A 10043-nucleotide genomic window follows, 5' to 3' on the forward strand; every position below is an offset into this window, starting at 1 on the left:
CCCTTCTCCTATACCTTCCAAGGGCTTCCCTGAGTTGCAGCAGCACTCCTGGAGAACTGTAGCACACGTCGATGGGTGTTTATTAATGTTTATTCATGCTTTTTGAAGGCAACAGCCACCAAGGAGCTGAACGTGGCCTTCGATGAGGTAGGGACAGGGTACACCACAATTACTGCTGATGCATTCTCATAACAGTACTGTACATTTACACCTATACAAATAGGCTGTACTGCACAAACCACCTTGATGAAGAAAATGCTGAAATTAAGAAGGACAAATCTTTTAAAACACATCTGAAGTTTATTACACCATGAAAAACTCCTGAAGCAAATAAATTGTACTGATACACTTGGGGCTTGAACCAAAGAAGAAAATTTGGGATTTCTAACTCCTGTTCAATAAGTTCCTGTTCAATAAGTACCTGATATGTTGTTAAAAAGCATTAAAAAAGGAATGACAAATCTGATTTGACCTTTTCTCATTCATGACATTCATTACAGCAATAGACTGTGCTTTCAAAAACAGCCTTCATTTTTAATGAACCTGCTGACCAGATGCTGGTGGAAATGCATTTTTACACCTTTCTAAAAAACATCAAAGAAAGAGACTTTTCAGAGAGATAATTCATCATACCCAGGAGAGAAAAAAAAAGCATTGAGCTGTGCATAAAGCAGAAATAAACTGCACCATCCATATTTTCATTGACAAAAGTGAACTCAATTTACACGGTTTAAGATCTTTGCTGACTAAACACCTGCTGGTAATATCTGGCAAATTCCTTTTGTGTCTGGCATTATTGCTCAAATAAATAACCTTCACCACAATCAGTTTGAGGATCTTCACTTAAATTATCACCCTGCGGATAGCTCACTCACGATCTTCTTCTTTATCCATTAACTATCCAGGAAAGTGATTTATTGGTAGGGAAAAAAAAATGTGAGAAAAGGAACCTGTACAATAATGCAATTGTGCCCTCTAGTGTTCCTTAATTGCAGTATCAAAGTGCTTCAGGGTTAGTTGCAGTGGATCATGGGGTGGACAATGCAAGAACGAGTTTTTAAATAAGACTGTGCTTTACTGGGAAGGGGCGTCAGTGATGCAAGAGTGAAGTCACAAATGTTATTCATTGCTGAAAAACAGGAAATCACCCTACAAATACCTTTATTTTTGTTTTAAATACCACCCCCTTCTTGTCTCTCTTATGGGGGAAAGAAATAATGAAAACTGGAGCAAACAAAACAGAAAGACACCTCATGCCTCACGTCTTGTTCTGCTCTTGCTGGTGCAGTTTTGGAAAGATTGCCCAGGTGCAGTGCTCTGGGGGCAAACAAACAAACAATAAAACAGGCAGCAAAGCATGCAGATTCAAGCACCATTGTTCAGATGGCACCCAAAAGGAATCGGTTGGTGGTTAGTGGGTGATGTACCACTCAACAGTACCATCAATGAATGAGTGCTCTTGGGGATTCAATTCAATCCTAGAGAATACAGGTGTCTTTTTCCTTGTTAAAACCCAGCTCTTAACCCAGCTCTTCCATCCAAGAGGCTGCCTTCACTCACCCTGTGTCACTATAGCCTGACAACAAACCAGCTCCAGAGTATATTCTTTTTTTTTTCACCCACTGATGTGCAGGTTTCCACTCCAGTGGGTCTTTTTCTATGACAGACTGTTACCTTCTCAAGCGGAAAAGAATTTGATTGTTAACATCTGGGCCATTACAATTGCAAACTAGGGCTCTGTACATCAATCAGGAAGTGATTTCAAAACAAAGAGACCATCCTCCAATCAATCTATTGGGAAGCAGAGGCATTACATGCTTCTGTAATCCGTGGTAATTAGCAGGATAATGGGAATGAGATTTATGAATCAGCAGTGGAGTGGAGGTGTGGGTGCAATATCCCTCCAATTTGAAGTTTACTACTGAAATTACTAGGGAACAAATCCAAAGCTTTAGCGGGAGGGATCATTTTTTAAAACATAAAAAATTACACATTTTGAGGGGACACATTTCTTGTTCGTTCGTTCGTTCGTTCGTTTTTTTGTTTGTTTTCAGGGCCTGAAATAAATGATCATATACTAGTCCAAATATTAAAACACGTTCACTTTTTTCACCAATTTATCTTGGTACGGAACAAAATGACAGAACTAAGGGCTTGCTAGCATGGAGGAGGGGAATGAGGGTTTTTACATTTTTAATTACACCTTCAGAATGCCATAAAGAAGAACCTTTTTATATAATGAATGGACACTACTGACTTTACCAAGGTACATAACATAATATTCCTCAATATGTATTATACAAGTACAATGTGTATGTTTTACCACCAGATCTTTTATTTCCATTTATTTTTATACCACTTCTATTCATTTGTTCATGGCTGCTATTGAAATTAACTCAGGGCTGTTTGAAAATCAGTTTTTTAAGGGACAAGAAAACTCAGGGACAGTCTTCAGACTAGCCTCCCTCTCTTCCCCTTGCTCTGCTAATACTGTCAATTGGAATAATTATAAACACATTAAACTGTGCTGCTTGCTTAGGGCTGTAATGAAAATGATTCCGGTAAAGAAAGCAAAACATATGGAGTCTACTCAGATGAATAAACAGAGAGAGATACTAATGCACAATGATCTTTGAGGCTGCTTAGCTACCCTGCAGGTGTCATGTTAAAAGTCAGTGTGTGAGACAGTGTGAGACACAGTGGCCTTCATACAATAAGTACAGACTTACACGGCACACCCTTACATATACAAACACGGTATATTTCTACATACTGTATCTACAGTATATAGAGTCGTTTCATGTTAAGAAAGTATATTCAAAACTTCTTATTTATTCATAAATAATATTATTTATTCATCCTTTTTTTCACCCTTTTTCAGTCTAAAACATATTAATTCAGGCCTTGACAAAAAATAGTAAGGTCCACAGCTATTCACTGCGATTCCTATTGCTGCTCGTTAGGTACTTCTCAATTTTCTTCTAATATAAATAATGCCTTTCTAAAATCACGTCATGCTGTATATTAAAGTCACTCACAATGAATTTTTAGGAGAAGAACAATGGATTTTATGTTATCCTAAGATTATTTTGGATTTAACTGGAGTCTGGTTCTGAAAATATCTCTGAATCCTGTAAGAAAAATTATTGGGGTAAATTGAAAATTCAGTATACTTTCCCCATTCTAAGTTCAAAGATTAATTTCTCATTTCAAGGTTTGAGTGAGAAGACAGACGCCTAAACCAGAATAAGTACAAGTTTCTTTTAATTACTAAATCCATACACACATCCATTTTAACCCCTTTATCCAATCCAGGGGGGTCAGACTCTACAAGGCAGGATACACCTTTGATGGGACACCAGTCCATTGCAGGGCATACAGAGACACAAAACCATATACACACTCACACCTGGGCAAATTATCTGAGAAGCCAATTAACAGTCTTTGGACTGTGGGAGGAACCCGGAACACCCAGAGTAAACCCACACAAATGCAGGGAGAATATACAAACTTCATGCAGATAACACCCCAGGAATTGAACCCAGGACATCAATGCTAATCGCTGCCCCACTGTGGAAGCCCTTAATTACTACAGGAGGTTACCTACAGGAAGGGATACGACCCGTTTTTTTCCTGGAGTTTTGGTCTCCCCAAGGGCTTCAAACTGGTGATCCCTGGCAGAAGTCTTATTTTCCTTTTTCCTTCTTCTTTTTTTATTTTCTTCTCTTGCACGAGGCACGGGTGAGTTTATGCACTGCTTGTATAGACCTCTAATGTCACCTGACTGCCAGGTGGAAAACGCTAATCCCTCTTCAGAAGAATCAGTCATCTCAGATTAAAACAGCTGCCCAAGGACTGACAGAACTGTTACCAGCCACAATTTTCTCTTTACCCTATCAACGTCCCTCATATTATCCGGCGGCTGCCAGTCAAAAAGGGTGGAAAATTGCCTTTAATATTTTCTAGGGGTACTTAAAGAATTCTGGGGGTAGGCTGACCCCTGGATCCTCACACTGATGGCAGCCCAGGCGCTGGTTGGCAAGGGGGTCTCCAGTGGTTACCACTGCCATCTCTCTCTCCCAGTTCCTGTGATGAGTGGTACCTGTCCCTCATGGCCAGGCCTTGCTGACCTTGCCTGGCACGGAAAGGACGTCTGCCGTTAAGGAACTGCATTCTGATAAGGCCATTTCTTTTCTTTTAGCATCTCTTTAATGTCATCCCTGAAATATGAAGTCATTAGGCGATATTAAAACAGTGCTGACAAACTAATTAACAGAAGACATTATACGGGATGGGCTCGATTAATCCGCTTTAATGGTTCTTTTAAATGGGGGCTCCAATTAAAATTAATAAAGATTTACCGGTGATCACACTAAACTACGCCGAGGAGCCCCGTCTGAAGGGCAGCCTAAAGTCAGCCTTATCGAATTCTCAAGTTTCACTTGCAGCCCTATGTGCCAATTCCCCGTCTGTATCAAAGGAATGTCAGCGCTTGTTTTATCTTCAGAAGCCAAGAGGCTTCATAAATGCCTTGGTGTTTCATACACTGGCAAAGTATCTTTCTTAATTTGTGTCTGTGGGCATCTGCTCTCTTACAGTGTGACATCAGGCACAAACCAGAAAAACACCAGCCGGGCGGTCCTCTTTTCCCAGCACCGCAGAATTAAGGCAGTACTGTTCGGCAACCGGAATTGGAAGATTCTACCCATTGGACGTCTAAGTCCTGAATGAAATTAATCATTTGCAGCAAGTCAGCTTTAGGAAGTGTGAGATTAATTAGTCCATATTATTAATTTCTGACATTTTTAGCGATGGATATCTTGAAAATGAATATGTATCCTTTGTATAGGAATAATTAATTCCTGCACTCAGAAGAAAACACAACAAATCAATTCTTGAGTGTAATGTATGCGCATAACATTTTCTCATTTGTGTAATGTGGACATCCCCGCGCAGCACAATCCATCAGACGCAGAAGGGCTGCAGCTTTGCCATCCTTCTTGACCTCAGCACTTTTACTGCTGCCATCTTATCTCCTGCAACACTAAAAATAATGCTTGATATTTTCCATATTAGAGTTAGCAGGAAGGAAATAACTGGACGTCTCCACTTTGAATAAAATTTAAGTCAGTGGAGCCAGAGCGTGTTTTCTCCCCTGTGGCAACACTCAATAGGCCTGTACCACAGCCCCCAGAACCGTAACAGGCCCCAACCTGTATTAGATGGCTAACGGGACCTGGGTACATTAAAAAATGAAAAAATGTAGTAAATGAGTCTTTATTCATCACAAATCCAGATAACCTACAGTTCACTATTTTAAACACCAAGTAACACTGTGAAGCCCCTTATATACTAAACATGATGAATCACAGCCATGCAAGAATGTGTTTTCTGAACCAATTATTCAATTAAGTAACTTATCATCTCCCAGTGAGTCTATTTACAGTAATTACAGGCCTTTGATGACTTCTAGTGGCAGGTCACATGAAGCTTCAGTCTGTCCTGACCAGCCTGCCACAGAGCCCTGATACAACACAAACATTAACAGAACCCTTAAAATGTATAACCCAAACCCCAGCACTTAACCCTATCCACAACATTAACAAGCAATGCTTGAAATTCCAAACTGCAGCTAACAAGTATCCATTAATCAATGCATGACCACTCAGAACAATACCTTCCATATATCAGAAATCCAAACTGAAACATTTCTACTGTTAGAGAAACAGAAACAACCTCCAGTCTTATTGAACACCTATTTTGATTCAATTTATTAAGTGAATGCATGCATGCGAAGTTTGGAAAATGTGTTTGAATAGGATTAATGTTTTTTATTTTGTTTTTGAATACCCAAAATCTTTTAGGAATCTTTCAGGAATAGCTGCGCTTCCAGGGTTAATGGCACTGAACTTAAAAACACTGTTGTGGGATCTGTAATGACAGAATCATCAGTACTTTGGAGTAACATCTCTTCCAAAGAAGGGTTCCTCCTGTAGTACAGTGTTATTAGTCACTGTATTCTTGGCTTTGGTTTGGAAAATCCTGTAAGATATTAAAGATTGTCCCAGACACCACTTACAGCAGCAATAGCTTTCTGTCCTACTACTGCCGAGGCCCATACTTGCTTAACTTCTGAGATCTGACCAGACCAGGCTACAAAGCGATGAAAACTGCGGTCTGCATCATTTAGTGTATTTCCTGATGGTTAACATACGCCAGTCACAGGAAATTAACGCTGTTCTTTTAAAAGCTACAGAGAATTTTAAGAGAGAGAGTGTGTCTTATTATTTTGGTGTAATCTGAGAGTGTACAGTCAGAAGGAATAATAAGAATTAAAATAATAGCCTAGTGTAATGTGGGCTCTGACAGTCACGGATTCAAATCAGTAAATCACCCCTTAGAAATATTGCTTATGGAGCAAGAGCTATTAGATAGAATATGAAAACATGGAATAAGGTTGACACCAACAACACATTTGTCAATTATAAAACAATAATTACAAAACCTTCATTTACAAAAAAGAACAGGATTGATGATCAAAACAACTCAATGGTAACCTGTTTTTTTGACAGCTGCCTCCCTCTCATGGTTAAACTGTGTAATTGCATGTTATTATTGAATCCTATCACTATTTCATGGGCAGTATTTTGAACCTCAGTGGGTTAAATCTAACTACATTATTTTTTTTAGATTCCTCACCTGTCACATAAAATACATGTGCCACTGGTTAGGCTGAAATGAAAACTTAACCCCTCCCAGTGGAACTTGTATTTGATTTGACAGGTAATGAACCCAAATGACAATGTGCTTTTAAGTTCATTCATCCCATCGCACCCAGGAATACTGTGGGAATTTGCTGCAAGCCCGGTTCAGTTCATTAACAATGCCCGCGACTGAAATCAGAGATGGTGATTGCTCAGTAATAGCACAGAAGCTGCCAGCAGGGTGCTGAACAGCCTGTCTGAGGTGCTGCTTTTCAAGACATTCAGTCTGAAGAATTTCGTGCTCTGCAGTGGGACCAGTAAGGCCCACTGGGCCATTGCTATTACTCCTAGTTAGGGAGGCTTTGAAAAGAACCACACATTTATATTCTCACTTTGATGTTACTATGCAAGTTTAGGATACCATTTATCATGATTCACAGCTTTGGTCGTAAAGACGCTGGCAGTGTTAGTTGCTGTATGTATTCTGGAGGATGTGAACACCCTGAATAACTGTGCATATCACCCTAAGAGACTTTACCTGAAGCCAGAGCATGGTTATCACAATTCTACCTGAACACCAGATTTCACTCGAAAGATATAAAGACTGCAAAAAGCCCCAGAGCTGTCTTGATATACGTCAGGCTTTCACATTAAAGATGAATCTTGAAATTCTTTCATCTACTTCTGCTACAGTTATTACTTTCACTTATCCAGGTTATTAAGATTTTGTTGTACTACGATGAATAGATGTCAACCAGTACTGCACGAATTTCCATGAGCTACAGACTCCTTTGTACAAATGAATGTAGCACTAGTTTCCTCCTATCCCTCTAAACACTGGTACCTGGTTTGCTTCCCCAGACCTGGGTGAGCCTGTTGTTGCACAGGAGTGACATGTCTGAGCACTAACAGCCTGGGAGACTTATGTTTTCATGTGCCATGAAAAAAAATCATATCCAAGCTGCCTTTGCGCTAATGTCTCAGAGGTCTTTTGAAGGCCAAAGAGTGCAGTGAAAGCTAAAATCACCATGAGGTTATTTTAGGTCTATTTCCTCAAGGTGGCACTATATTACTGTTGGTTAAATCAAGGCTGTTCAAAATTCTCAATGAGTGCCTCAGAAGGGTATAATCCGATGCAAATTTGACCATTGTTAAAGATGCAGGCTGCTTGCTTTTTGGTTTATTTTATTGAACAGCTGTGTGCAAACACTGTTGTCATGTTGTGACATGACATGTAGGAATTGGAACGCTTTTTGTAGACTGCTGACTCATCTTGACCTTCCGTTCCTGGGGGACAAAGTCGTTACACAAAAAGATTTTTTAACCAACTGTAACAGTTGTCAAAAAATAAGACATCTAAAGCAGCCATCCTTGACTGCTTGTCCCTGAGCATGGAGAAAGACCACCTAATATTCCTTAGTCTTTTTGCAGAAGGCTAATGAACACTCTGTGTCTTTCATCGTCCGGATTTGTGAAGGGCAACACCGGCCACAGGCAAAATCTGTCTCGACTACCAGGGATGACCTTGGGGGTAGTTAAACACCTATTGTACCTTGGTAGCCATCCTTCACAATCTGCAGACACTGAAGCAGAGATCCAGCACCAAGTCCGAGGTGCTAGGGCAAGCTCCGGAGCACCCTTCTGCTGTATTTTTAGTCATCACAATCTCTGCAAAGACACAGAGGTTCAGCTTTAAGAACAATCTTTATAACCACACCCTTTCGTGGATGTGAGATATTGGGAGACACATTAAGAGCCCACAAAGGTAAAAACGAAGATCCTCCACATGAAATACAGGCACCCATAAAGCTTCTAGTAGCAGTCACCTCAATCCTACATACTGCAATATCTGGCCAGATGTCATCTAAGGTATGTTGAAAGGAGTGTGTGGAGGGAGTATTTTCCTTGTATTATTATACAGGACTTTATTTTTCGCATGTCGTAAATATGTGACTGTATTTAGGCACTGTTGTTTTTTCTGAGTTGTTTTCATGACAAGTGTGCACCCAAATAGCATTGTATTATTTTTTTTACTGTTTGGAAGAGTCAGAGTAGGAGGGGCTAGCCGACATAGGATATGCAAAGACCTGGCGTTCTCCAGGTAGGGAATGTTGAACAGAGTGTCAGTGTAAGAGAGAACATTTAAGGTAGGGGTTCAGTTTGGTGTGAGGATTCCCATCCATCAGTTGAAATTTAAGCATAAGAAATTTACTCCTGTTCAAAGTAACATTATCACTGTAGCAAAACTAGATTTCCATTCATGTGTTCTATGACACATGAACACTGCCACCACTAACGGTTGAAGTGCCAATATGAGATATGAGGTTTTCTGAGAAAGGCACACTGACTCTGCCACAACTCTTTCCCCCAGATTCTGTAAAGGTGGAGCACAAGCCCTCACTATCCCACTGAGTGGGGCTGACGACACTGGGGAGACCCCTGTTGGCTGAAGCTCATCAGCCCACTCTTGCTCCCTCCACTAACATGCTGTCCACTGTGTGCCCATCCTGCCCCAGGGTCTGTGTACAGAACAGCACCCAGCACCAAGCTGCAAGCTCAAACATGCTGAAGACGGCTACTTAAAAAAAACAGCCTTTGTTAAAAAGAGGTTATGTTGACCAACTCCTTCAGTGCAATGAAAAGATCCTCTTGTTCTGGAAAAAGACAGACAGCTACTGAAAGCGAATGAAGCAGTGAATTTAAAGCAGTGATTTTGTTCACGAAGGACCCTGCATCTCAGCTAGTGTGCTGAATGTGGCCTTGAGGAGACACAGACCTGTGGATTACTGATGACACACTGAGGGGCCTTCACCTGTAGTATAACCACTCTGTTTCACAGACCAAACCAAACAGAAGGCAGTCTTCAAAACCTAAAATGTTCTAAAACATTTCAATGTACAACTCATGTTATTTAATGCCTTCATTGATATGGTCTTCAAATACTGCAGGTATTCATTAAACGATCTAACAAGCCTGACTGGCTATACAGTACAGTAACCACTATCAAAGCCTGCTCAGATTTAGTGTATTGTTTCATGAATATATTAAGTGCATGTCTTGAACATGCCACAGGGCTGGTGGGGCAATTTACAAGCTTATCCATTTACAGAGGAGAGTGCTGTTTGCCCAAAATGTGGCCACAGGGAAAATGTACTGTATTTCACGATGTAGGTCTTATGGACATGAGGTTGGGTGCTATTACTTTAAAAATGTACCTGAACAGTCCTTATAATAAGTCGTTGCAGAGTTTCTCCTACTGATACCACCTCTCGATTCTGATTTCAGTTGATTTGTCTTATTTGGTGGTGAGTGTAGAAAACTGAACAGTCTTAGTCTTAC

The sequence above is a fragment of the Atractosteus spatula genome, chromosome 9 (genome assembly GCF_055471065.1).
Source record: "Atractosteus spatula isolate fAtrSpa1 chromosome 9, fAtrSpa1.hap1, whole genome shotgun sequence".
Classification (NCBI taxonomy): domain Eukaryota; kingdom Metazoa; phylum Chordata; class Actinopteri; order Semionotiformes; family Lepisosteidae; genus Atractosteus; species Atractosteus spatula.